The sequence below is a fragment of the Prionailurus viverrinus genome, chromosome B3 (genome assembly GCF_022837055.1).
Source record: "Prionailurus viverrinus isolate Anna chromosome B3, UM_Priviv_1.0, whole genome shotgun sequence".
NCBI classification, from domain to species: domain Eukaryota; kingdom Metazoa; phylum Chordata; class Mammalia; order Carnivora; family Felidae; genus Prionailurus; species Prionailurus viverrinus.
Genome location: NC_062566.1, coordinates 19475190 through 19503111, shown reverse-complemented (window position 1 = coordinate 19503111; position 27922 = coordinate 19475190). Strand labels below are relative to the sequence as shown.

Sequence of the window (27922 nt, the reverse complement as noted above, 5' to 3'; positions counted from 1 at the left end):
CCTCTGGTGCCAGGATGAAGCCCAGTCCCACAAGATGGCTGGCATTTCCCTGTGGGCTTCCTCACCAATTGGCCCAAGGGTACTGGATCTTTGGGTACTCATAGACATCTACTCTCCTCCCATGGTGGGCTCAATGGCATGACCCTGGTCACCAAGACGACATCCCACTGAAAGACACCAGGACACCAAGGGAGCTGAGTTGGGTTCCCAGGGATGAGTCCCGGGAAGCACTAGTAATGGGCACAAATGCCCCAGGGTGGGAGCACGTCTTAGGTGCATGGAGACCTAGAGACCGGGGAGAACCCCACTGGGGACACTCAAGGGATTGGTCGCATTGAGCCCCAGATGCCAGCGCTATGCCAAAGCCACAGGGGTCACCAGGATCCAGGCTCAGTGTGGTGCCCTCCACTGGGCCTCAGTGTAATCCTATTGAGCATAATTTTTAGGTCATCATCTGTCTTCGAGACCATATGAGTTCTCATCATTGACCCAACCAAGGCAGTCCCCACACGCCTCTGTATTCTACCTGCCCGCTCAACATGCTTACCAGAGAGGGATTGTGATGTGCAGGGTGGCCATTAGGGCCCCTGGCTTGGGGCCAATTCCCGAAGATAGGCCAAACTCCCCTCCGTGCACCAGGTGGGATATCGAACGGGGTGCAGGATCTGCACAGAGAGAGGCAGCTCAGCAATGACAAACACCTTTCCCATCAGACGTCACCTTGTGGCAATGGGAGGGATCTCAGAATGCACAGGGCTGGAACTGCATTCATGATGCAATCCTGCAATCCTGGCCTGGCAGAAAGGAAGGCTGCAGTGTGTCCACAAGGCTCTTAGCCTCTGTGGCTCCACAGGAAACAAGGAAATTCAGCCCCACAGGCGTCTTGGCATGGAGGCTGCCACAGCAGGCACCAGGCCACATGCACAGGTCCTCCCACAGCATGATTGGGACAGATCTTGGTGGGTCAGTGGCAGGCAGAATCCCGGCCTTGGCTGGCAGGGACTGGCCCTGAATTTTGCCAGGAATGGGAAATGGGCCCAGGAATGGGCATGGGACCCCGGAAGGGCCCACGAGTGCTACCACACAGACGTAACACCAAGATCTCTTGTGGGATCAGGGCCCTGACATGCATCCCACCAGGATCCAACATTGTCTCCATAGCACTGCTCCATGGCTCCCGTGGGGACACCTCATCCCTTCCCGTCTTTGAGAGTATGGTGAGAGAAGGGTGAGGGTCTAGCATGGTTCCCAGCACCTTCAAACTCACTGGGACTCGGGGTCACAAGTCAAGAACCACATTGTGCCCTGGCTTGTGTACCCGCCAAAGGGCCTTTGTCAGACAAAACCCCATCAAGCTGTGGGACGACCCAAGGGTCCCATAAGGACACGTGACCACCAGACAGTGCCAATTGTGAAGAACCTGGGGTCAGGAGCCCGCATGCCTTCAGAGTCTGGGCCACCCTGCCAACATTTTTCAGGTACCGTCTACCTGCCATGCCAAAGTTGTCTAGTGTCCAGCTAGTTAACCCCGGGCCAGGCCACTGTCTCCAAAGGCCATTGTGTGAAATTTGGGCACACCGCTTCCACACAGGTGGTCACCTTGGCCGTCTGCAATGCCCACTGCAGCATGTCGCATGCCTACTAAGGCATCAGTGATTCTGACATCAACTGGAGTGCCCTCCTACAGTGGGAAATGTGGCCCATGGGCTGACAAGGAAGAGGATCTCACAGGGGATTGTGGCATCCTTTGCAGGTGTTGCGGGTGACCTGTGTTTTTCAGACAGCCTAGTGCACAGGAGAGACCTTCAGGGATACAGCAGCCCTCTGGGATGAACACGAAGCCTAAGTCCAAAAGATGGCTGGTGTTGCCCTGAGGATTCCCTCACCAATAGGCCCAAGGGCCCTAATCTCCAGGTACTCACAGGCATCCATTCTCCTCCCATGGTGGGCTCAATGGCGAGACCCTGGTCACCAAGACGATGTCCCACTGAAAGACACCAGGACACCAAGGGAGCTTAGTTGGGTTCCCAGGAATGAGTCCCGGGAAGCCCTAGTAATAGGCGCACAACGCCCTAGGGCAGGAGCACATCTTAGGCACACAGAGGCCAGGGAGAATCTCACTGGGGAATCTCGAGGGATCGGTGGCCTCGATCCCCAGGTGCCAGCGCTATGCCAGGTCACAGGGGTCACCAGGATCCCGCCTCAGTGAGGTGCCCTTCACTGGGCCTCAGTGTAATCCTATTGAGCATAATTTTTAGGTCTTCATCTGTCTTGGGGATCATATGAGTTCGCATCATTGACCCAACCAAGGCAGTCCCCACCCGCCTCTGCCTTCTACCCTCTAGCTCAACATCCTTACCAGAGAGGTGTTGTGATGTGTGGCATGGCCATGAGGGCCCCTGGCTTGGGGTTGATCCCAAAGATGGGCCAAACTCCCCTCCGTGTGCCAGGTGGGTTCGCAGTGGGGGCGTGGGATCTTTGCAGAGAGAGGCAGCTGAGGAATGACAAAACGCCTTCCCCATCAGACCTCACCTTGTGGCAATGGAAGGGATCTCAGAATGCACGAGGCTGGGACTGCATTCATGATGCCAGAAAAATCCTGGCCTGGCGGGAAGGAAGTCTGCACTGCTTCCACAAGGCCCTCAGCCTCTGTGGCTCCACTGGAAACAAGGGAATTCAAGCCCCACAGGTCTCTGAGCATAGAGGCTGCCACAGCAGGCACCAGGCCACATGCACAGGTCTTCCTGCAGCATGATATGACAGACCTTGGCGGGTCATTGGCAGACAAAATCCCAGGCCTTGGCTAGCAGGGACCGGTACTGCGTTTTTCCAGGAATGGGCAGGTTGGGGCCACGTAAGGGCCCATGAAAGCTACCATGCAGATGCAAGGCCCAGATACCTTAGGGGAACAGGGCCCTGATGGGCATCCCATCAGCATCCAGCAGTGTCTCCATCAGCGCTGCTCCATGGCTCCCATGGGGACACCTCATCCCTTCCTGTCTTTGACGTTATGGTGAGGGAAGGGTGAGGGGCAAGCACGGTTCCCCAGCGCCTTCAAACTCACTGGGACTTGGGGTCACAAGTCAAGAACCCCAGTGTGTCCAGCCTCATGGCACCAACCAAAGGGCCATTGTTAGACAAAGCCCCATACAGCTGCGGGACGACCCCTGGGGCCCATAGGACATGCGACCACCAGATGGGGCTAATGGTGAAGAACCCAGAGGCAGGAGCCTACATGCCACTTGGGGTCTGGGCCACGCTACCAGCATTTTTCATGTACCGTCTACCCGTTATGCCAAAGCTGTCAAATGTCCATCCAGGTAACCCCGGGCACAGCCCCTGCCTCCGAAGCCCATTGCGTGAAATTTGGGCTCACTGCTTCCATGCAGGTGGTCACATTGGCCATCTGCAATGCCCACCGCAGCATGTTGCTTGCCTACTAAGGCATCAGTGATTCTGACATCAACCAGAGTGCCCTCCCACACTGGGAAATGTGGCCCATGGGCTGTCAAGTAAGATCCCTTGGGGGACTGTGTCATTCCTTGCAGGTGTCAAGGGTGTCCTGTTTTTCCAGACAGCCTAGTGCACAGGTCAGATGTTCAGGGACACGCCAGCTCTCCGGGACGAGGTTGAAATCCCAGTCCTAGAACATGCCTCACCAATCGCCCAAGGGCATTTGGTCTCAGGTATCACAGGCATCCATTCTCCTCCCACGGTGGGCTCAATGGCGAGATACTGGTCACTAATGCAACGTCCCACTGAACGACACCAGGACACCATGGCATCTTAGTTGGGTTCCCAGAAATAAGTCCCGGGAAGCACTAGTAATGGGCACACAATGCCCTAGGGCAGGAGCACGTCTTAGGCGTGTAGAGCCCCAGAAACCAGGGAGAGCCCCCCTGGAGAGCCTCGAGGGATCGGTGGCCTTGAGCCCCAGGAGCCAGCACTTTGCCAGGGCCACAGCAGTCCCCAGCATCCCGCCTCAGTGTGGTGCCCTCCACTGGGCCTCAGCATAATCCTATTGAGCATAATTTTTAGGTCATCATCTGTCTTCGAGACCATATGAGTTCTCATCATTGACCCAAACAAGGCAGTCCCCACCCACCTGTGCCTTCTACCCGCCAGCTCAACATGCTTACCAGAGAGCATTTGTGATGTGTAGGGTGGCCATGGGGGTGCCCCTTGGTTCGGGGCAACTTCCCGAGTATGGACCAAACTCCCCTCCGTGCACCAGGTGGGATCTTGGTCGGGGCTTGGGATCTGCGCAGAGAGAGGCAGCTCAGCAGTGACCAACACCTTCCCCATCAGACCTCACTTTGTGGCAGTGGGAGGGATCTCAGAATCCGTGGGGCTGGGAGTGCATTCATGACGCAATCCTGCAATCCTGGCCTGGCAGGAAGGAAGGCTGCAGTGTGTCCACAAGGTTCTCAGCCTCTGTGGCTCCACAGAAAACAAGGGAATTCAAGATCCACAGAAGTCTGAGCATGGAGGCTGCCACAGCAGGCACCAGGCCATATGCACAGGTCTTCCTGCAGTGTGATTGGGACAGACCTTGGCGGGTCTGTGGCAGACACAATCCCGGGATTTTGCTGGCAGGGACCTGCCTTGTGTTTTGCCAGGAATAGGCAGGCATAGGCCCCAGAAGGGCCCACGAACACTACCACGCAGATGCAATGCCAAGATCCCTTGGGGGAACAGGGCCCTGATGGGCATCCCACCAGCATCTAACACTGTCTCCATCACCACTGCTCCATGTCTCCTGTGGGGGCACCTCATCCCTACTCGTCTTTGAGATTATGGTGAGGGAAGGGTGAGGAGCCAGCACAGTTCCCTAGTGCCTTCACACTCATTGGGACTCGGGGTCACAAGTCAAAAAGCACAGAGTGTCCTGGGATGTGGCACCAACCAAAGGGCCAATGTCAGACAAAACCCCATTGAGCTGCAGAATGACCCATGGGCCCCATAAAGACACGTGACCACCAGACGGTGCCAATTGTGAAGAAACTGTGGGCAGGAGCCGGCATGCCACTTGGGGTCCGGGCCATGCTGCCAGGTTTTTTCAGATACCATCTACCTATTATACCAAAGCTGTCTAGTGCCCATTTTGGTAACCCCAGGTCTGGTCCCTGCCTCCAAAGCCCATTGCATGAAATTTAGGTGCACCGCTTCCAGGCAGGAGGTCACATTGGCCGTCAGCAATGCCCACCGCAGCACGTCACGTGCCTGCTAAGGCATCAGTGATTGTGACATCAACCAGAGTTGATGGGAAACGTGGCCCATGGTCCTTCAAGTAATAGGATCTCCCGGGGTTCATGGCATCCCTTGCAGGTTTCGAGGGTGTCCTGTGTTTTCCAGACAGCCTAGTGCAGAGGGGAGATGTTCAGGGACATGCCAACCCTCTGGGGAGAGGACGAAGCCCCAGTCCCACAAGATGGTGACCCTGGTCACCAAGATGACATTCCACTGAAAGACATCAGGACACCGAGGGAGCTTAGTTGGGTTCCCAGGGATGAATCCCGGGAAGGACTAGTAATGGGCACACAACACTCCCGGGCGGGAGCACATCCTTCATGTGCAGAGGCTCAGAGACTGGGGAGAGCCCACTGGGGAGCCTCGAGTGATCGGTCGCCTCGAGCCCCAGGTACCGGCACTACACGAGAGCCACAGGGGTCCACAGGATTCTGCCTCAGTTCGGTGCCCTCCAATGGGCCTCAGGTAATCCTATTGAACATAATCTTTAGGTCATCATCTGTCTTCCAGACCATATGAGTTCTCATCATTGACCCAACAGAAGCAGTCCCCTCCCGCCGCTGCCTTCTACCCGTGAGCTCAACATGCTTACCAGAGAGTGTTTGTGATGATCTGGGTGGCCATTAGGGCCCCTGGCTCGGGGCCTGTTCCTGAAGATAGGCCAAACTCCTCTCAGTGTGCCAGGTGGGATCTCAGTTGGGGCCCGGGATGTGCACAGAGAGGCAGCTCAGCAATGACAAATACCTTCCCCATCAGCCCTCCCTGTGGCAATGGGAGGGATCTCAGAATGGGCGGGGCTGGGACTGCATTCATGACTCAAACCTGCAATCCTGGTCTGGCGAGAAGGAAGGCTGCAGCGTGTCCACAAGGCCTTCAATATCTGTGGCTCCACTGGAAACAAGGGAATTCAAGCCCCACAGCATCTGAAAATGGAGGCTGCCACAGCAGGCACCAGGCTACACGCACAGGTCTTCCCACAGCGTGATTGGGACAGACCCTTGGTGGGTCGGTTGCAGGCAGAAACCCGGGCCTTGGCTGGCAGGGCCCGGCCATGTGTTCCCCATGACTGTATGGGCATGGGGCCCCAGAAGGGCCCATGAATGCTACCACACAGACGCAATACCAAGATCCCTTTGGGGAACAGGGCCCTGACGGGCAGCCCACCAGCATCCAACACTGTCTCCATCACCACTGCTCCATGGCTCCTGTGGGGACACCTCATCCCTTCCCATCTTTGAGAGCATGGTGTGGGTAGGGTGAGGGGCCTGCATGGTTCCCCAGCGCCTTCAAACTCAGTAGGACTCAGGGTCAGAAGTCAAGAACCACAGCGTGCCTTTGATTGTGGCATCACCCAAAGGGCCATTGTCAGACAAAACCCCATCTAGCTACGGGACCACCCACGGGCCCCATATGGACATGCCACCACCAGAGGGTGTCCATGGTGAAGAACCTGGGTGCAGGAGCCTGCATGCCACTTGGGTCTGGGCCACGCTGCCAGCATTTTTCAGATACTGTCTACCAGTTATTCCAAAGCTCTAGTGTCCATCCAGGTATCCCCGAGTCCGGCCCCTGCCTCAAAGCCCATTGCGTGAAATTTGGGCACACCACTTCCACGCAGGAGGTCACATTGGCCATCTGCAATGCCCACTCTAGCAGGTCGAGTGTCTACTAAGGCATCAGTGATTCTGACATCAACTGGAGCGCTCTCCCACACTGGGGAGAGCATCCCTTACATGTGTTGTGAGTGACCTGTTTTTTCCAGACAGCCAAGTTCACAGGTCAGACATTCAGGGACATGCCAGCCCTCTGGGGCAAGGATGAAGCCCCAGTCCCAGAAATGGCTGGCATTGCACTGAGGGCTCCCTCATCAATCGGCTCAAGGGCACTGGATTTCCAGGTACTCACACAGGCATCCACTCTCCTCCCATGGTGGTCTCAATGGCGAGACCCTGGTCACCAAGACGACGTCCCACTGAAAGACACCAGGACACCGAGGGAGCTTAGTTGGGTTCCAGGGATGAGTCCCAGGAAGCACTAGTAATGGGCACACAACGCCCCAGGGCGGGAGCAGGTCTTAGGTGTGTGGAGGCCCAGAGACACGGGAGAGCCCCACTGGGGAGCCTCGAGGGATCGGTGGCCTCGAACCCCACTTGCCAGAGCTTCGCCAGGACCACAGGAGTTCCCAGGATCCCACCTCAGTTTGGTGCCCTCCACTGGGCCTTAGGTAATCCTATTGAGCATAATTTTTAGGTCATCATCTGTCTTCGAGACCATATGAGTTCTTATCATTGACCCAAACAAGGCAGTCCCCTCCCTCCTATGCCTCCTACCCACCAACTCAACATGCTTACCAGAGAGGGTTTGTAATGCGCAGGGTGTCCATGATGGCCCCTGGCTCGGGGTGTGTTCCTGAAGATGGGCCAAACTCTCCTCCATGCGACAGGTGGGATCTTGGTCGGGGTGTGTGATCTGCGCAGAGAGAGGAAGCTCAGCAATGACAAATGCCTTCCCCATCAGACCTCACCTTGTGGCAATGGGAGGGATCTCAGAATCTGCGGGGCTGGGAGTGCATTCATGACGAAATCCTGCAATCCTGGCTTGGCGGGAAGGAAGGCTGAAGCATGTCCACAAGACTCTCAGGCTCTGTGGCACCACTGGAAACAAAGGAATTCAAGCCCCACAGGAGTCTGAGCATGGAGACTGCCACATTAGGCACCAGGCCACATGCACAGGTCTTCCCACAGCGTGATTGGGACAGACTTTGGCAGGTCAGTGGCAGGCAGAATCCTGGGCCTTGGCTGGCAGGGACCGGCCCTGAATTTTGCCAGGAATGGGTGGGCATGGGGCCCTGGAATGTCCCATGAACCCTACCACGCAGATGCAATGCCAAGATCCCTTGGAGGAACAGGGCCCTGACGGGCATCCCATCAGCATCCAACACTTTCTCCAACAGCACTGCTCCATGGCTCCCGTGGGGACACCTCATCCCTTCCCATCTTTGAGATTACGGTGAGGGAAGGGTGATGGCCCAACACGGTTCCCCAGTGCCTCCAAACTCAGTAGGATTCGGGGTCACAAGTCAAGAACCACAGCGTGCCTTGGCTCGTTGCACCGATCAAAGGGCCATAGTCAGACAAAACACCATCGAGCTGCGGGACCACCCACAGGCTCCATAAGGACAGGCGAACACCTGAGGGTGCCAATCATGAAGAACCCAGGGGCAGAAGCCCGTATGCCACTTGGGTCTGGGCCACGCTGCCAGCATTTTTCAAATATCATCTACCCGTTATGTCAAAGCTGTCTATTGTCTGTCCATGCAACCCTGAGTCCGGCCCTTGTTTCCAAAGCCCATTGTGTGAAATTTGGGCACACTGCATCCAGGCAGGAGGTCACATTGACCGTCTGCAATGCCCACTGCAGCACATCACGTGCCTACTTAGGTATCAGTGATTCTGATATCAACCAGAGCACCCTCCCACACTGGGAAACGTGGCCCATGGGCCATCAAGTAATAGGATCTCGGGGGGGATCATGGCATCCCTTGCAGGTGTTGCGGGTGATCTGTTTTTTCCAGACACCCTAGTGCACAGGGGAGATGTTCAGAGACATTCCAGCACTCTGGGTGAGGACGAAGCCCCAGTCCCAGAAGATGGCTGGCATTGCCCTGAGGGCTCCCTCGCCAATTGGCCCAAGGTCACTGGATCTCCAGGTACTCACACAGGCATCCACTCTCCTTCCATGGTGGGCTCAATGGCGAGACCCTGGTCACAAAGACGATGTCCCACTGAAAGACACCAGGACACTGAGGGATCTTAGTTGGTTTCCCAGGAATGAGTCCCGGGAAGCCCTAGTAATGGGCACACAACTTCCCAGGGCAGTAGCACGTCTTAGGCGTGTGGAGGCCCAGAGACCAGGGAGAACCCCACTGGGGAACCTCGAGGGATCGGTCGCCTCTAGCCCAGGTGCCAGCGCTATGCCATGGCCACAGGGGTCCCCAGGATCCTGCCTCAGTTCGGTGCCCTCCAGTGGGCCTCAGCATAATCATGTTGAGCATAATTTTTAGGTCATCATCTGTCTTCGAGACCATATGAGTTCTCATCATTGACCCAAGCAAGGCAGTCCCCACCCGCCTCTGCCTTCTACCTGCCAGGTCAATCTGCTTAACAGAGAGGGTTTGTGATGCACAGGGTGGCCATGGAGGCCCCTGGCTCAGGGCCTGTTCCCGAAGATGGGCCAAACTCCCCTCCAGGTGCCAGGTGGGATCTCGGTTGGGGCGCAGGATCTGCGCAGAGAGAGGCAGCTCAAGATTGACACACACCCTCCCCATCAGACCTCACTTTGTGGCAATGGGAGGGATCTCAGAATGTGGGGGGCTGGGACTGCATTCATGTTGGCATCGTGCAATGCTGGCCTGGCAGGAAGGAAGGCTGCAGTGTGTCCACTAGGCCCTCACCCTCTGCGGCTCCACTGGAAACAAGGGAATTTCAGCCCCAAATGATTCTGAGCATGGAGGTTCCCCCAGCAGGCACCAGGCCTGCACACCAGGCCTACACAGGCACCAGGACATGCACAGGTCCTCTTGCAGTGTGATTGGGACATACCTTAACTGGTTGGTGGCAGGCACCATCCCAGGCCTTGGCTGGCAGGGACTGGCCCTGCGTTTTGCCATGAATGGGTGGGCATGGGGTCCAGGAAGGGCCCACGAATGCTACCATGCACATGCAACACCAAGACCCCTTGGGGCATCAGGGCGCTGATGGGCATCCCTCCAGCACCCAACACTGTCTCCATCAGCTCTGCTTCATGGCTCCTATGGGGACCCCTCATCACTTCCCGTCTTTGAAATTATGGTGAGGGAAGGGTGAGGGTCCAGCACGGTTCCCCAGCCCCTTCTAAGTCACTGGGACTCGGGATCACAAGTGAAGAACACCAGGTTGCCTGGTTCATGGCACTGACCAAAGGGCTATTGTCAGGAAAAGCCCCATCCAGCTGTGGGATGACCCACGGGCCCCATAATGACTCATGACCACCAGACTGTGCCAATGGTGAACAATCCAGAGGCAGGAGCCTGCATGCCACTCGAGGTCTGGGCCACACTGCCAGAATTTTTCAGACACTGTCTCCCCATTATACCAAAGCTGTCTTGTGTCCAGCCAGGGAGCTCCGGGCCTGGCCGCTTCCTCCATAGCCAATTGAGTGAAATTTGGTTGCACCGCTTCCACATAGGAAGTCACAGTGGCCGTCTGCAATGCCCAGCTCAGCACCTCGCGTGCCTACTAAGGCATCAGTGATTCTGACATCAACCAGTCTGCCCTCCCACACTGGGAAAACAGGCCCATGGGCCATCAATCAAGAGGATCCTGTGGGGGACCATGGCTTCCCTTGCTGGTGTCATGGGTGACCTGTATTTTCCAGACAGTCTACTGCAAAAGGCAGACGTTCAGGGAGACGTCAGCCCTCTGGGGAAATGATGAATCCCCAGTCCCACAAGATGGCTGGAGTTGCCCTGAGGGCATCCTCACCAATAGGCCCAAGGGCACTGGGTCTCCGGGTACTCACACAGGCATCCACTCTCCTCCCATGGTGGGCACAGTGGCAAGTCCCTGGTCACCAAGACGAGGTCCCACTGAACGACACCCAAAACCTAGGGATCTTAGTTGGGTTCCCAGGGATGAATTCCGGGAAGCACTAGTAATGGACACACAATGTCCCAGGGCAGGAGCATGTCTTTGGTGCACGGAGGGTCAGAGACTGGGGAGAGCGCCACTGGGGAGACTTGAGGGATTGGTCGAGTTGAGCCCCATGTGCCAGCAGTAAGCCAGGGCCACAGGGGTCCCCAGGATCCCGCCTCAGTGAGGTGGCCTCCATTGGGCCACAGCATAATCCTATTGAGCATAATTTTTAGGTCATCATCTGTCTTCGAGACCATATGATTTCTCATCATTTACTCAACCAAGGCAGTCTCCTACCGCCTCTGCCTTCTACCCATCAGCTCAACATGCTTACCAGGGAGGGTTTGTGATTCACAGTGTGGCCTGAGGGCTCCTGGCTCAGGCTCTGTTCCAGAAGATAGGCCAAACTCCCCTCCTGGTGCCAGGTGGGATCTTGGTTGGGGCGGGGGATCTGCACAGAAACAGGCAGTTCAGCAATGACACATGCCTTCCCTATCAGACCTCACCTGTGGCAATGGGAGGGATCTCAGAATGGGTGGGGCTGAGACTGCATTCATGACATAATCCTGCAATCCTGACCTGGCAGGAAGGAAGGCAGCAGCATGTCCACAAGCCCCTTAGCCTCTGTGGATCCATTGGAAACAAGGGAATTCGGGCCCAACAGGAATATGAGCATGGAGGCCTCCACAGCAGGCACCAGGCCACATGCACAGGTCCTCCCACAGTGTTATTGGGACAGACCTTGGTGGGTCGATGGCAGACAGCATCCCAGTCATTGACTGGCAGGGAATGGCCCTGTGTTTTGCCAGGAATGGGTGGGCATGGGGCGCTGGAAGGTCACACAAACTCTACCACGCAGACGGAATGCCAAGATATCTTTGGGGATCAGACCCTGATGGACATCCCATCAGTATCCAACTCTGTCTCCATCAGTGCTGCTCCATGGCTCCCATGGGGACACCTCATCCTTTCCTGTCATTGAGATTACAGTGAGGGAAGGGTGAGGGGCCAGCACGGTTCTTCAGTGCCTTCAAACTCACTGGGACTCGGGGTCAAAATCAAGAACCACAGCGTGCTCTGACTGGTGGCACCGACCAAAGGGCCATTGTCAGGCAAAGCCCCATCCAGCTGCGGGACGACCCCTGAGGCCCATAAGGACACGAGACCACCAGACCATGCCAATGGTGAAGAACTCAGGGGCAGGAGACTGGATGGCACTCAGGTCTGGGCCACACTGCCAGCATTTTTCAGATACCATCTACCCGTTATGCCAAAGCTGTCTAGTGCCCTTCCAGGTAACCCTGGGTCCAGCCCTTGCCTCCAAAGCCCATTGCATGAAATTTGGACACACTGCTTCCATGAAGGCGGTCACATTGGCTGTCTGCAATGCCCACCACAGCACATCGCGTGCCTACTAAGGCATCAGTGATTCTGACATCACCCAGAGTGCCCTCCCACACTGGGAAACGTGGCCCATGTACCATCAAGTAAGAGGATCACGCAGAGGACCGTGGCGTCTCTTGCAGGTGTCGTGGTTGACCTTTTTTTTCCAGACAGCTTAGTGTACAGTGCACACGTTCAGGGACACACCAGCCCTCTGGGTTGAGGACGGAGCCCCAGTACCACAAGATGGCTGGCATTGACCTAAGTGCAGCCTCGCCAACCGGCCCAAGGGCACTGGGTCTCTGGGTTCTCACACAAGCATCCACTCTCCTCCCATGTTGGGCTCAATGGGGAGACCCTGGTCACCAAGATGACATCCCACTGAAAGACACCAGGACACTGAGGGAGCTTAGTTGGGTTCCCAGAGATGAGTCCCGGGAAGCACTAGTAATGGGCACACAACGCCCCAGGGCGGGAGCATGTGTTAGGCGCACGGAGGCCCAGAGACACAGGAGAGCCCCACTGGGGAGCCTCGAGGGGTGGGTTGCTATGTGCCCCAGGTGCCAGTGCTATGCCAGGGCCACTAGGGTCCCCAGGATGCCGCCTGAGTGCTGTGCCCTCCACTGGGACTCAGGGTAATCCTGTTGAGCATAATTTTTAGGTCATCATCTGTCTTCGAGACCATATAAGTTCTCATTATTGACCCAACCCAAGCAGTCTCCACCCATCTCTGCCTTCTATTCACAAGCTCAACATTCTTACCAGAGAGGGTTTGTGATGTGCAGGGTGGCCATGATGGTCCCTGGCTTGGGGCCTGTTCCTGATGCTGAGCCAAACTCCCCTCGGTGCGCCAGGTGGGATCTCGGTCGGGGCGCTGATCTGCACAGAAAGAGGTGGCTCAGCAGTGACAAACCTCTTCCCCATCCGACCTCACCTTGTGGCATTAGGTGGGATCTCAGAATGCGTGGAACTGGGACTGCATTCATGATGCCAGCAAAAATCCTGCCCTAGCAGGAAGGAAGGCTGCAGCGTGTCCATAAGTCCCTCAGCCTCTGTGACTCAACTGGAAACAAGGGAATTCGGGCCCCACAGGAATCTGAGCATGAAGGCTGCTACAGCAGGCATCAGGCCACACACACAGGTCCTCCCGCAGTGGGATTGGGACAGACCTTGGCTGGTCGGTTGCAGGCAGAATCCCGGGCCTTGGTTGGCAGGGACCGGTCCTGCATTTTGCCAGGAATGGACGGGCATGGGGTGCCAGAAGGGCCCAAGGATGCTACCACGCAGAAAGAATCCCTTGGGGGATCAGGACCCTGATGGGTATCCCACCAGCATCCAAAGCTGTCTCCATCAGCGCTGCTCCATGGCTCCTGGGGGGACACCTCAACCCTTCCTGTCTTTGAGATTATGGTGAGGGAAGGGTGAGGGGCCAGCCTGGTTCCCCATCAACTTCAAAGTCACTGGGAGTCGGGATCACAAATAAAATAATAAAACGTGCCCTGGCTAGTGGCACGAACCAAAGGGCCATTATCAGGCAAAGCCCCATTCAGCTGTGGAACGACCCACAGACCCCATAAGGACACGCAACCACCAGACAGTGCCAATGTTGAAGATCCCGGAGGCAGGAGCCTGCATGCCACTCGGGGTCTGGGACCCTTAGCCAGCATTTTTCTTATACAATCTACCTGTTATGCCAATGCTGTTTAGTGTCCAGGCAGGTAGCCCCAGACCCATCCCCTTCCTCCAAAGCCCATTGCATGAAATTTGGGCATACCGCTTCCATGCAGGAGGTCACATTGGCCATCTGCAATGCCCACCACAACACCTCGCGTGCCTACTAATGCATTAGTGATTCTGACATCAACCAGAGCACCCTCCCACACTGGGAAATGTGGTCCATGGTCCCTCAAGAAGAGGATCCCGCTGGGGAACATGGCATCCCTTTCAGGTGTCTGGGTGACTAGTTTTTTCTAGGCAGCCTACTGCACAAGGCAGACTTTCAGGGACATGTCAGCCCTCTGCTGTAGTGACGTAGCCCAGGTCCCACAACATGGGTGGTGTTGCCCAGAGGGCATCCTCGCCAATCGGCCCAAGGTCACTAGGTCTCCAGGTACTCACACAGGCATCCACTCTCCTCCCATGGTGGGCTCAATGGCGAGTCCATGATCACCAAGACAATGTCCCACTGAAAGTCACCTGAAAAAGGGAGGGAGCTTAGTTGGGTTCCCAGAGATGAGTCCCGCGAAGCACTAGTAATGGGCATACAATGCTCCAGGGCGGGAGCATGTCTTAGGTGCGTGGAGGCCCAGTGACCTAGGAGAGCCCCACGGGGAGCCTCGAGATATCGGTGGCCTCAAGCCCCAGGTGCCATTGCTATGCCAGGGCCACAGGGTCCCAGGATCCCGCCTCAGTGCAGTGCCCTCCACTGGGCCTTAGCATAATCCTATTGAGCATAATTTTTAGGTCATCATTTGTCTTTGGGACCATATGAGTTCTCATCATTGACCCAACCAAGGTAGTCCCCTCCCGCCTCTGCCTTCTACCCACAGCTCAACATGCTTACTAGAGAGGGTCTGTGATGAGCAGGGTGGCCATGAGGACCCCTGGCTCGGGGCCTGTTCCCAAAGGTGGGCCAAAATCCCTTCCGTGCGCCATGTGGGTTCTTGCTTGGGCTGTGGGATCTGCGCAGAGAGAGGCAAGTCAGCAATGACAACCGACTTCCCCATCAGACCTCACCTTGTGGCAATGGGAGGGATATCAGAATGGGCGGGGCTGGGTCTGCATTCATGATGCCAGAAAAATCCTGGTCTGTCGTGAAGGAAGGCTGCAGTGTGTCCACAAAGCTTTCAGCCTCTGTGGCTCCACTGGAAACAAGGGAATTCAGGGCCCAACAGGAATCTGAGCATGGAGGCCTCCACAGCAGGCACCAGGCCACACGTACAGGTCCTCCCGTAGTGTGATTGGGATAGACCTTGGTGGTTCTTTGGTAGGCAGAATCCCAGGTCTTGGGTGGCAGGGACCGGCCCTGCGTTTTGCCAGGAATGAGCGGGCATGAGGCGCCGGAATGTCCCATGAACGCTACCACGCCAATGCAATGACAAGATCCCTTGGGGGATCAGGGCCTTGTCCAGCATCCCACTAGCATCCAAGACTGTCTCCATCAGTGCTGCTCCATGGCTCCTGTGGGGACACCTCATCCCTTCTTGTCTTTGAGATTATGATGAGGGAAGGGTGAGGGGCCAGCACAGTTCCCCAGCGACTACAAAGTCACTGGCACACGGGGTCACAAGTCAAGAACCCCAGCGTGCCTTGGCTTGTGGCACCAACCAAAGGGCCATTGTCAGGCAAAACCCCTTACAGCTGTGGGATGATTCATGGGCCCCATAAGGACATGCAACCACCAGACAGTGCCAGTGTTGAACAATCCAGAGGCAGAAGCCCACATGCTACTTGGTGTCTGGGCCATGCTGCCAACATTTTTCATATACCGTCTAACCTTTATGCCAAAGCTGTCTAGTGTCCAGCCAGGTAGCCCCGGACCCGGCCCCTTCCTCCAAATCCTGTAATGTGAAATTTGGGTGCATCACTTACCCGCAGGTTGTCACATTGGCCGTATGCATTGCCCACCGTATCACCTCGCATGCCTACTAAGGCATTAGTGATTCTGACATCAACCGGAGCACCACCCACACTGGGAAATGTGGCCCATGGGCTGTCAAGTAAGAGTATCCCATGGGGGACCATGGCATCCCTTGCAGGTGTCGCTGGTGACCTGTGTTTTCCAGACAGCCCACAGCACAGGGCAGACTTTCAGGGACACACCAGCCCTCTGGGGCGAGGACAAAGCCCCAGTCCCACAAGATGGCTGGAGTTGCCCTGAGGGCAGCCTCACCAATCCGCCAAAGGGCACTGTGTCTCCGGGTACTCACACAGGCATCCACTTTCCTCCCATGGTGGGCTCAATGGTGAGACCCTGGTTGCCAAGATGACGTCCCACTGAAAGACACCAGGACACCGAGGGAGCTCAGTTGGGTTCCCAGGGATGAGTCCTGGGAAGCACTAGTAATGGGCACACAATGCCCCAGGGCAGGAGCACATCTTAGGTGTGCCGAGTTTCAGAGTCCTGGGTGTGCAGCACTGAGGAACCTCGAGGGATCAGTTGCCTCGAGCCCCAGGTGCCAGTGCTACGCCAGGGCCACAGGGTTCCCCAGGATCCCGCCTCAGTGCAGTGCCCTCCATTGGGCCTCAGCTTAATCCTATTGAGCATAATTTGTAGGTAATCATCTGTCTTTGAGACCTTATGAGTTCTCATCATTGACCCAACCAAGGCAGTCCCCACCCACCTTTGCTTTCTACCCACCAGCTCAACATGCTTACCAGAAATGGATTGTGATGTCCTTGGTGGCCATGAGAGCCCCTGGCTCGGGGTATGTTCCAGATGATTGGCTAAATTCCCCTCCATGCGCCAGGTGGGATCTCGGTCAGGGTGTGGGATCTGTGCAGAGAGAGGCAGGTCAGCAATGACAAACGCCTTCCCCCTCAGACCTCACCTGTGGCAATGGGAGGGATCTCAGAATGTGCGGGGCTGGAATTGCATTCATGACACAATTCTGCAATCCTGGTCTGGCAGGAAAGAAGGCTGCAGCACGTCCACAAGGCCCTCAGACTCTGTGGCTCCACTGGAAAAAAGGTAATTCAGAACCCCACAGGAATCTGAGCATGGAGGCTGCTACAGCAGGCACAGGTCCTCCTGCAACGTGGTTGGGACAGACCTTGGCGAGTAGGTGGCAGGCAGAAACCTGGGCCTTCCTTTCATGGAGTGGCCCTGAGTTTTGCCAGGAATGGGCGGGCATGGGGCCCCAGAAGGGCCCACCAACGCTACCATGCAAACGCAGTGCCAACATCCCTTGGGGCATCAGGGCCTGATGGGCATCCCACTAGCGTCCAACACTGTCTCCATCAGCGCTGCTCCATGACTTCTGTGTGGAAACCCCATCCCTTCCTGTCTTTGAGATTACAGTGAGGGAAGGGTGAGGGGCCAGCACGTTTCCCCAGCGACTTCAACCTCACTGGGACTCGGGGGCACCAGTCCAGATATCCAGCCTGCCCTGACTCATGGTACTGACCCAAGGGCCATTGTCAGGCAAAGCCCCATCCAGCTGTGAGATGACCCATGGGCCCCTTTAGGACACATGACCATTGGACTGGGCCAATGGTGAAGAACCTGGAGCCAGAAGCCTATGTGACACTCTGGGTCCGGGCAAGCTGTGAGCATTTTCCAGATACATTCTACCCCTTATTCCAAAAGTTCTAGTGTCCAGCCATGAAGCCCTGGGCCCGGCCCCTTCCTCCAATGCCCATTGTGAGGAAAATCGGCGGAATCCCCACAGTCAGTTGCCTTGGCTGTCTGCAATGCCCACCACAGCAACTCTGGTGCCTCCCAGGGAGACAGTGATTCTGACATTAACCTGAGAGCCATCCCACACTGGAAAACATAGCCTATGGTCTGTCAATTGAGAGGATCCCACGGGGGACTGTGGCATCCCTTTAAGGTGTTGCAGGTGACCAGTTTTTTCCAGACAGCCTACTGTCCAGGGTAGAGTTTCAAGGACACGCCACCTCTCTGGGGCGATGTTTGAGCCCCAGTCCCACAAGATGGCTTGCCTTGCCCTGAGGTCAGCTTCACCAAATGCCCATGTGCACTGGGTCTCCAGGTACTCACACAGGCATCCACTCTCCTCCCATGGTGGGGTCAATGGTGAGAAAGTGGTCACAAAGTGATGTCCCACTGAAAGACACAAGGACGCTGAGGGAGCTTAGTTGGGTTCCCAGGGATGAGTCGAGAAGCACTAGCGATGGACACACAACACCCCAGGGCCAGAATAGGTCTTAGGCATGTGGAGGTCCATAGACCAAGGAGAACCCCCTTGGTAACCCGGAGGGATTTGTCACCTTGAGCCCCTGGTTCCAGTGGTAATCCAGGGCCACAGGATTCTCCAGGATTGTACTTCAGTGCAATGGCCTCCATTGGGTTTCTGCAGAATCCTATTGAGCATAATTTTTAAGTCATCATCTCTGTTCATGACCATATGAATTCTCATTATTGACCCAACTAAGGCAGTCCCTACATGCCTCTGTCTTCAGCCCTCCGGCTCAACATGGTTAACACAGATTGTTTGTGAAGCGCAGGTTGGCAATTTTTCTTCTGGCTTGAGACCTATTCCTGAAGCTGGGCCAATCTACCCTCCCTGAACCAGGTGGGTTCTATGTCCTGTCACAGGCTCTGTGCAGAAAGATGCAATTCAGGCATGAGAATGCACTTCCCCGTCGTACTTCACCTTTTGCCATTGGGAGAGAGCTCAGAAAGGGTGGTGGTGGAGTGCATTCAGACACCAGCAAAAATCCTGGGATGGCAGGAAGGAAGGCTCCAGCGTGGCGCCAAGTCCCTCAGCTTCAGTCCAGTGGCTCCACTGGACACCAGGGAAATCAGAGCCCCACAGGAAACTGATCATGGAGGCTGCAGCATCAGGCACATGGGCAGCCACACATGACCCCTCACAGTGCAATTGGGACACCCCTTTGTGGGCCTGGGGCATGCAGAATCCTGGGACATCACTGGCGGGGCCAGCCTTGGGCTTTGCCATGGATGGGCAGGCATGGTGTCCTGGAACAAGTCACAGATGCTGCCCGGGGGACCCAACACAAAAATTAGTTGGGTGTCCTGGGACATGGCATGCATCCCGCCAGTGTCCATCACCATCCTCAACCAGCGCTCCTTCATGTCTCCCATTTGGACACCTCATCCCTTCCTGTCTTTGCACTTAAGGTTATTGCTAGGAGAGGGGCTACCATGGTTCCCCAGTGACTTCAACCTCATTGGGAATTGGGCCACAAGTCAAGAACCCCAGCATGCCCTGTCTCATGGCGCCAACCAAAAGGCTATCATCAGGCCAAGTGCCAACCAGTTTGGGGAATTCCCACAGGCCCCATAAGGACATGAATCCATAAGTCATGGCCAATGGTGAAGATCTAGGAGTCAGGAGCCCGAATGCCACCCGAGGTCCAGTCCATGTTTCCAGCAATTTTTGGACACCATCTACGCGCTATGCCAAAGCTATCTAGTGTCCAGCCAGGTAGCCCCAGTCCCAGCATCTTCCTCCATCACCCATTGCATGAAATTTTGGTGGGAACTTTTCCCCGTAGGAGGTCATGGGTGGGGGGCTCCAATGCCCACTGCCGTACCTCGCATTCCTCCAAGGGCCTCAGTGATTCTGACATCAACCTGACAGCCTTCCTACAGTGGAGAACACAGCTTACAGGCTGGCAGGAAAGAGGATCCCTTGGAGGACCACGCAATCCCTTGCCTCAGTGTATGAGCACAGGGATGCACTCACCTCTTCTTATTGGTGCTGCCTCGAGACCCTGTCACGATGATGTTCCACTGAAAGACACACGGACATCAAGGGAGCTAATCCAAGGCTGCAAATGAGGTGTATCCAGAGTAACTAGTTACGAGCACACAAATCACCATTGCACGAGCCCAATTTGGTCACATTCAAGCCCCCAAGCCTGGGGAGAGCCACACTGGGAGCCTCGAGGGATTGGTCACCTCAAGCCCAATTTGCCTGCAATTTCCAAGTGCCCCATGGTCTCCTGGATCCCACCTCATGATTGTCTCTTCGATTGGGCCTCAGTGTAATCTTATTGAGCATGATTTTTATGTCATCATCTCTGTTCAAGACCATATGAGTTCTCATCATTGACCCAACCAAGGCAGTCTCCACGAGCCTCTGTCTTCTTTCCCCAGCTCAACTTGCTTACAAGAGATCATTTATGAAGCACAGGTTGGCCATTTGGGCACCTGGCTCAGGGCCTATTCCCATATTGGGCCAATTTCCCACCATATGCCAGGTGGAATCTTTGTTTGGGCATGGGGTCTGTATTGAGAAAGGTAGGGAAGCTATGACAATACCCTTCCCCTTTGGCCCTGACCTGGTGGGCCATGTGCATGATACTCGAATTCATGGGGCCTGACTCATGATTTCAGCAAGGATTGAGGGGTAGCGGGAGTGCTGCAGCCTGGCACCCAAAGCCCTCAGCCTGTATGTGTATATGCTATCTTGGGAAAACCGGCCCCAACATGTGTCTGAGCATTGCACATGCACCACTAGGCAGCATTCTTGCTACACATTCTCTCCAAATGAATGGGTCAGTTTTTTTCGATCATGTTGCATACAGCATTATAAGCAATGGCTGGTAAGCTTGGCCTTTGGCTTTTGAGGAACGGGTGGGCTTGGCATCCTGGGATTGGCCAGGTCTATATAAGACATGGTAATCAAAGCCCATTGAACCATGGAATATAATTCCTCCTCAGCAAGAATTTTAGTGGACCTCTGGGGAGCTGACCAACAGTTACCTGGTAGGCAAAACTCCTCCCCAGATGCTTCCATATGGAGACCCACAGAAAATACCTGGTATGTTCAATGGCCTGGTGTGCATTGCATCAACATCACCATCTCCTAACAAGGATATATAGATGTCCTCTGCAGTGTCCACTCATTTCTTCCTGACCATCAGTCCAGTGGGGCCTTATGGAGAGATGCTTCCTGGTTTCCAAAGATGTGAACTTTATTGGCAAGAGTGTGTATGGAAGAGGAGCTCTGATCTTCTTTGGGCAAGGCACCATCTAAATTGTCTATTGCATGAAAAGGCCAAGGAGTTATGGTTCAGCATACAAAGCCCCACATCATGAGCATGTCTGGACATTTGGTTGCCTAAGGACATTGAAGAGCCAAACCCAGGAGTCAAATGATCAGTCACCTCAAGTCATAAATCCATCACTCTCCATTGGCTACATGAATCCCCTGGATCCTGCCACAGGATTTTCCATTCCATTTGGCCTCAGCATAATCTTATTTAGGATGACTTTTATGTTATAATGTCCTTTCTAGGCATTATGAGTTCTCATAATTGACACAACTGAGGCAGTCACCACTTGTCTGGGTCCCCCATTCTGAACATGCTTACAAGAGATAGTTTCTGGAGGGTGGGATGTGTGGCATGTCTTGAGTTTGGGATTATTCTTGAAGCTGGGACAAACTCATATATATTTTGCTGTGACATCTTCATATAGGTATGTGGTTTGTGTTCAAAAGACACTTCAGCTTTTAAAACACCTTATGCATTCCTTCTGCCCTTCTGGCCCACATCTGCTAGTTCCAGTTGCAGAATGCTATGTCTCAACACATGAATCCATTATGCAATGATTGAAGACAGGAAGTATCCAGCACAGTGCAGAAGGATATCTACCCATATAGCTGAACCCAAAGCAATGAAATTCTGAGTTTTCACACAGGGGGGTGAGCATCATTTATGTACAACTGAGGAGCAGTCCCGGCACACTGCTTTCCTGAATGTGGCATGCAAATTTGAGGGCCATGGTATGTAGAGCACAGCATTAATTATTGCTAGGAATGAGCTCTATGTTGAAGCCTGGCCTGCGCACAGGGCTTCTGGGGACACAGGGAGCCAGGATATAAAGCACCATGAAATGCTTTCTTAGGAATTCATGTACATGGAGTTCTGAAAAGCTGCCCACTGTCCTCCATTCAGGCAAAGTGTTGCCCTAGACCCTGCCTGACAGATGTCTTTCTGAGGTATAGAGTGCCCTGCTGTGCATCCTATCACAATCCACATCTTCAAAGAGCAATGTCTATATGTCCCTGCTGAGACCAACTTCTCTCTTCATGATTTGGTGGTGAATGTGATTCAGGGAGAGATGCTGGTATGGTTTGTAATCACACCCTTCCTCTTTGGTGGAAGGGTGCATATAGAAAGGGATCTCATGGGGGAGTCATGACCATCCTATTCAAAATTCTCAACCTCACTTGTAGTAACATACATGCTAGAGTGGTTTTGCTCTTCCCAGGGTCCTGGATACCCACATAGATGGCATCTTCAGGAAATGCTCCACATCAATTGGTAAGAGACCAGTGGACCCATTATGCCTAGAAGCCACCACCAGTGAGCAGATGGGGAACACCACACAGGACATAGTCTATACAGCTATGTCTCTAGACCTGGGGAAGAATTAAGCACTTCTCAGGTGCCATATTTCTGCTATTAGAATTCTGTCTAATGTCCAGCTAAGAAGACCCCCCCCCCAGTTATATTCCTGCACCACTGTCTCTGGATGCCCTGGGCTGGTCCCTTGCCCTGCTGGATGCTGCATGAGGCTTCAATGCCCACCTAGTACTTAGTGTCCCTGAAGTGCATTAGCAATATTGGCCTCACGCTGAGTACAAACTGATACAAATTAATGTGGCCTGTGTTCCAATGGAGGAGAATTGTCCTCCCTGGACATTAAGATCCCTTTCAGGTGCAATGATAATGTTTCACTTTCTTGACCTCCTACTGTGTAGGGCTGATGGTCACAAAGAATGTGATGGCTATGAATGTCTCCATCCTGACTAAAAGTCAAGCATTGCCTTGAAGAGAGCCTCCCCATGCACCCTATATCCTCTGCAGCCTCTGTCTCTGGTCAGATGCATTCACTCACCTCACATGGTGGAGTCAACGATGAGATCCTGGTCATGAAATCCCGCTGAAAGACACAAGAAGACCAATGGTGCTAAGGAATAGCTTCAAATGAGGTATCTTGGGAGGAACTATGTGTTTGCATACAAAGCCTACAGCATGAGGATATCTTGGGAATGTGGAATCCCACTGACAGTGGATGGACACAGGGGGATACCTCTGGGCATTGGTAATCTCAAGCCTCAAATTCTATCACTCTCTGAGTGCTACATGGCATCCTGGGATTCTTACCCATGATTGTGCTCTCTACTGAGCCTCAGTGTGATTTTATTGCATATGATTTTTAGGTCATCATCTGTCTTAAAGACAATATAAGTTCTTATCATCGACCTGACCAAGGCACTCCCCACATGTCCATGTGCTCTCACCTGAACATGCTTACCAGAGATGGTTTCTGGAAAGCAGGAAACCCAGGTGCCACATGAGTTTGTGCCTATTCCTGGAGCCAAGCTGACATATGTGCATGTGGGGGCGGGGAATCTTCATCTGAGGATGTGTTCTGTGTAGAGAGAAGTAGAACAGTTGTCAAAGCCACCTTCCCATATGTGCCATTTTTGTTTTATATTTCTTACACTTTCATTAATTACATAATAAATGATGTATTTAGACTAAATCAATAAATTCATGTATAATTATAATGCTTTAGCAAATCCATATGTATCTTCATTCATAAATAAATGTTAAATATGAAAATAGTCTTCATTTATATATATAGATTTACACTCATTCAAAGGCTCAGACTTTGAATTCTTTATTTGTAAACTCTCTGTTTTTCATAATTTTACTTTTATGGCTCATTAATTTTTCTTGGTTATATTTGATTTTCTTGGAGCAGTAATTTAATATTGTTCAGGAACACTCTTGAAATGATGATATTAATTGATATGGAATTGGTTTTCTGAAAAACCTACATCTGAAGTCTTTAAAAGATACTTGCTCCCTATCATCTAGTGAGATCCCTGCACTAGAACTTCCGGTTCATGTTTCAAAAGCCATGTATGTTTTGTTTATATTGTCTTCCATATCCTGCTAACACTGTTTAAAGTGTGATGCTTACACTTCATAATCCAGGTGTACGGTTCCAGTTATTTTGTAAAAGAAACATGATCTCATGAAGGAGTTGATTTAATGATTCTGAAGAATTTTTCTAATTTATATCTATGAAAGTATTTTTGACAGAGTTTTTGTATTCTTGATTGTCCATTCTTTAAGACATAACTTTTCCCCAAATAAATTCTTCAAATGGTATGAAAACTAGTGCCCTCTTGGGTGAAACTTAGCTGGTCAGAGTTCTTATCATGAACAGCTAGCAATAACAATAACCCACAATTTGTTAAATTGTCATTGGAAGTTTTATCAATCTATGGAGTCACAAGTTAGCTATCTGAATCCTCTTCAGTATCCTGCAACTAAGATCCATGGGTGTGGTAAAGTTTTGCATCTTGCCCTCTGAACACCATGGTTGGAACCTTTTCTAGGGGAAGTGTTCTGAGATTCAAATACATACTCCAACTGTTATCATCTTTGAAGTGTATTTGAGATATTTTCTTCAACCTGAACACCTACTTGTGCCATGTTTCCCAGTGGCCATGAAAGAATGATATCCTCCACTGCCACGTTACCTATTTCTTTGAAAATGACAAAGTTATGCTTTCTAGAGATTCTATCCTGTAGGGTTTCACTCAGGAAGAAAATCAACTCTCTACTATTTAGTTTTCCAAAATGAGTCAAACATTTATTGCCTTTAGGTGAGCCTCTCCTTTTGTCCATGTTCTTTGTGGCCTGTATCTATCATCAAAGGCATCATCTCACCTCATATCATCAAGTTAACCATTGACAAAACGTTCACCTGAAGACGCAAGGAGGGAAAAAGCTATAGAATTATCCCAAATAAAGGCTCTTTTGTATCATGGATCATGGATCATGAAACAAAGCTTAAAATATGAGCAAGTGTGAGGTACATGGAATCTTATAGACATTGTACACCACAAGGGATTGCCTTGAGGGGATTGTTATCTTAAGTCTGAAATTCCATGATTCACCTAGTATTAATGGATAAAATAATGAATGAATCAATACAAAATAAAGTTGTTAATTAATTAATTAATTTATAAGAAATACATTTAAATTTAGCTTATGAAAACGCTAAGCACCATTGATTCAACATCGAAGAGAAGTCCTTGTAAATAAGTTTCTAGATTGGAAAAGAGTTCAGGAGATGTCTGATAAAATCAAGTTTATGGCTCTTTTTTTTGTCTAGACAGCAGTACTTATATGTGGATAATTGGGCGTGACTATTGGCCGTGAACACCCATAAAATGACCCTGTAAAATCATGTAGAATTAGTTTTATTGAGACAGATAGCCAGTGGCTTGAAAATGTCCTCAATACCCATCACTGAGACAAACCCTTGCATAAGGCTTTTTAGGCCATGATCTGAATAACATATTCTTTTTGTTCAGACTCCTCTTTCATGTTGTTATCAAGATCTTCCAATCAGTAATGCAAAAGGTTTTCTTTGTAATATATATCTTTATTTCTCTTCTTTGAACAAAGCTTCAAAGATCTCAATATCATATATATATGATAAATTTTTCTTCCTAATTTTTTTTAATCTTTTTCCTTTATGGTGCCAGCTTCTAAAGGATTTGTGTCTTGAGAAGAATGTCAAATGGGAAGCTTGTGTTTCATTTGGCAAAATCAAACAGATTAAAGGGCCAATTAGGAAAAACTGTCATCACCAATAACCCACAATTCCTTACATTGAAATTTTAAAGCCCTAATAATACTCAGGGGTCACGATGTAGTTATCTGAATACTTAACAGGTTTTTTTTTTTTTAGCCAATACCAATTGGCAGATTAATTCTTGCATTTCACTCTTTGGATGTCATGGCCATGATCCTTCCTTTTAGGACTTTCTTTTGAGTATGCAGTGAAGATCCCAGAAGTTATTATCTCTTCAGTGTATCAATGTATTACGGTTAGTTTTCAATCTGTGCACAGATGGTAATGTTTCTGTGGTGGAGGGGTAGTGGAGGAAATATTTCATCCATTTGGAATATTATCCATTTTAGGTATAACTAAAAGGTTTGCAGGGGTACTATTCCAATGGGCTGATTTCCAGGCATAAATCAACCCTCTACAGTATTTACATTTTTGAAAAGAGTCACTTATTTATCTCCTTAAGTCAGGCTTTTTGTATCATCCAATTTTCTGTGTCACCTATATCTATGACCAAACATATTCAATCACTTCAGATTTTAATGAAACAGCACAATTCTTTCCAAAATTTCTAACTGAATAACACAATGATAAAAATATAACTAAGGGATGCTCTGAAGAACAGTTTTTTGTGATGAAATATAGTTCACCAAATATAGCTTAAACTTGAGGATGTGTTGTTGACATGAAACCTATATAAGAGATTCCCTGAAGGGACTGGTTGCCTGAAGAACCAAATCGCATTACTCTACAAGGGAAATATGGAACTTCAACGTTTTGCTTTGGCATTATTGACTACATTGGGCTTCATTGTAATTTTATTGAGCATGATTTTTAGGTCATAATTTCTCTTCAAGACAATATGAATTCTCAACTTTGATCTAGCTATGGCATTACCTACCCATGTATATGCTTTGACCTGTATATGTTTATCAGATATAGATTTTGTAATTTGTGATGCCAAAATAGATATGACTTTTGTCATATACCATCATGGACACCTGACTCACATAGCTTCATTCTGTGGCAGCAAACAGTGCTCTTTTTCAAAGTCATTATCTGTGTAGTTAGTTGTAAGATAGATTGCAAAACATATTGTTACATCTGTCCTGGGCTTGTGATTTATCCATGCTCTATGTTAAGAAAGTCTTGGGGCGCCTGGGTGGCGCAGTCAGTTAAGCGTCTGACTTCAGCCAGGTCACGATCTCGCGGTCCGTGAGTTCGAGCCCCGCGTCAGGCTCTGGGCTGATGGCTCAGAGCCTGGAGCCTGGTTCCGATTCTGTGTCTCCCTCTCTCTCTGCCCCTCCCCCGTTCATGCTCTGTCTCTCTCTGTCCCAAAAATAAATAAACGTTGAAAAAAAAATTTAAAAAAAAAAAAGAAGAAAGTCTTATGACCATATCTGCAAAAATGACCTCTTACAGATTTCATGCATCTTTCATTTACCAAGCATAAAAAAGACAATATATACAGGTTTCTTAATTTGGGATAAACTTTCATGTGGTGGTTGTGAACATGGGAGATATCCATTGGCCAATAATATTCTATCCAGTCAAGAGTTCATGTCAGAGTATTTGCCATGGTTCATTGCATATAAATTCACATAAAATCATACTCTTTCAGCCACATGAAAACCTAATAAGAGGTCAGGATGATTGAAATTGTGACCATTTCATGAATTCTTTGGAACTATATGAGTTTTCAGATCATGACCAATAAGCCATTGTATTATGTTGTTAGTTCTCTTAAATGTCACAATTTTGACAAAAGCAGAACAAGGAAAATACAATAATTAGTGTACATATGTTTACTTGTATATTTAGGCCAAAGAAAATTGCAAAATGGAGTGAGAACCAGAGCACAAAAAAGTCTCATATCCTTTCAATAAATTTTCAGTAAAAAAGTAGTTTTCTTCCTGAGAGTGCTTCAAGTAATATAGTCACTAAATTGAGAATAATAATTCATAATGCTGGTTTGGTGACACTAGCCAATTCAGAGTGTAAATTAGAACTCTGAGCATCATTTGTTGCATATCCTTATTGTATGTAATAATGGAATCATATCAGGATCTGGAATTCTTATATGTGTTTCTTCATGAATACACACAATTTTAAGTTTCATATTTTAGTCCTATAACCAGTAGAACTACTTAATAGTAGTTTAGATATAGAAAAATTTTCAATGACTCCAAAGTAACCCAAAGCAGTTAAAATCCCATAAAATTACAGAGATTGATTTTATCTTGTATGTAAAATGAGAATATTAAACATTGTACTGAGAACCAGTGGATCTATTTTTTTT

General features: G+C 51.3%; 15 non-coding genes across 15 annotated transcripts; all 15 read right to left on the bottom strand.

Moving 5' to 3' along the window:
• Positions 1-410: 410 nt before the first annotated feature.
• On the bottom strand, positions 411-491 carry LOC125169208 (small nucleolar RNA SNORD115). Its single transcript, XR_007153527.1, has one exon. It is a non-coding gene; the product is annotated as a small nucleolar RNA SNORD115 (small nucleolar RNA).
• A 1731-nt stretch (positions 492-2222) lies between these two features.
• On the bottom strand, positions 2223-2303 carry LOC125169219 (small nucleolar RNA SNORD115). Its single transcript, XR_007153538.1, has one exon. It is a non-coding gene; the product is annotated as a small nucleolar RNA SNORD115 (small nucleolar RNA).
• A 1699-nt stretch (positions 2304-4002) lies between these two features.
• LOC125169209 (small nucleolar RNA SNORD115) lies at positions 4003-4083 on the bottom strand. The gene has a single exon (XR_007153528.1). It is a non-coding gene; the product is annotated as a small nucleolar RNA SNORD115 (small nucleolar RNA).
• Positions 4084-5706: 1623 nt separating this feature from the next.
• On the bottom strand, positions 5707-5786 carry LOC125169226 (small nucleolar RNA SNORD115). The gene has a single exon (XR_007153545.1). It is a non-coding gene; the product is annotated as a small nucleolar RNA SNORD115 (small nucleolar RNA).
• Positions 5787-7465: 1679 nt separating this feature from the next.
• On the bottom strand, positions 7466-7545 carry LOC125169233 (small nucleolar RNA SNORD115). Its single transcript, XR_007153551.1, has one exon. It is a non-coding gene; the product is annotated as a small nucleolar RNA SNORD115 (small nucleolar RNA).
• A 1732-nt stretch (positions 7546-9277) lies between these two features.
• LOC125169214 (small nucleolar RNA SNORD115) lies at positions 9278-9358 on the bottom strand. Its single transcript, XR_007153534.1, has one exon. It is a non-coding gene; the product is annotated as a small nucleolar RNA SNORD115 (small nucleolar RNA).
• A 1761-nt stretch (positions 9359-11119) lies between these two features.
• Positions 11120-11200, bottom strand: LOC125169234 (small nucleolar RNA SNORD115). Its single transcript, XR_007153552.1, has one exon. It is a non-coding gene; the product is annotated as a small nucleolar RNA SNORD115 (small nucleolar RNA).
• A 1730-nt stretch (positions 11201-12930) lies between these two features.
• LOC125169225 (small nucleolar RNA SNORD115) lies at positions 12931-13011 on the bottom strand. Its single transcript, XR_007153544.1, has one exon. It is a non-coding gene; the product is annotated as a small nucleolar RNA SNORD115 (small nucleolar RNA).
• A 1721-nt stretch (positions 13012-14732) lies between these two features.
• On the bottom strand, positions 14733-14813 carry LOC125169222 (small nucleolar RNA SNORD115). The gene has a single exon (XR_007153541.1). It is a non-coding gene; the product is annotated as a small nucleolar RNA SNORD115 (small nucleolar RNA).
• A 1732-nt stretch (positions 14814-16545) lies between these two features.
• LOC125169230 (small nucleolar RNA SNORD115) lies at positions 16546-16626 on the bottom strand. The gene has a single exon (XR_007153548.1). It is a non-coding gene; the product is annotated as a small nucleolar RNA SNORD115 (small nucleolar RNA).
• Positions 16627-18334: 1708 nt separating this feature from the next.
• Positions 18335-18415, bottom strand: LOC125169218 (small nucleolar RNA SNORD115). Its single transcript, XR_007153537.1, has one exon. It is a non-coding gene; the product is annotated as a small nucleolar RNA SNORD115 (small nucleolar RNA).
• A 1575-nt stretch (positions 18416-19990) lies between these two features.
• Positions 19991-20071, bottom strand: LOC125169207 (small nucleolar RNA SNORD115). The gene has a single exon (XR_007153526.1). It is a non-coding gene; the product is annotated as a small nucleolar RNA SNORD115 (small nucleolar RNA).
• Positions 20072-21202: 1131 nt separating this feature from the next.
• Positions 21203-21282, bottom strand: LOC125169241 (small nucleolar RNA SNORD115). Its single transcript, XR_007153558.1, has one exon. It is a non-coding gene; the product is annotated as a small nucleolar RNA SNORD115 (small nucleolar RNA).
• A 1870-nt stretch (positions 21283-23152) lies between these two features.
• LOC125169237 (small nucleolar RNA SNORD115) lies at positions 23153-23233 on the bottom strand. The gene has a single exon (XR_007153555.1). It is a non-coding gene; the product is annotated as a small nucleolar RNA SNORD115 (small nucleolar RNA).
• Positions 23234-26425: 3192 nt separating this feature from the next.
• Positions 26426-26506, bottom strand: LOC125169239 (small nucleolar RNA SNORD115). Its single transcript, XR_007153556.1, has one exon. It is a non-coding gene; the product is annotated as a small nucleolar RNA SNORD115 (small nucleolar RNA).
• Between the last annotated feature and the right edge of the window lie 1416 nt (positions 26507-27922).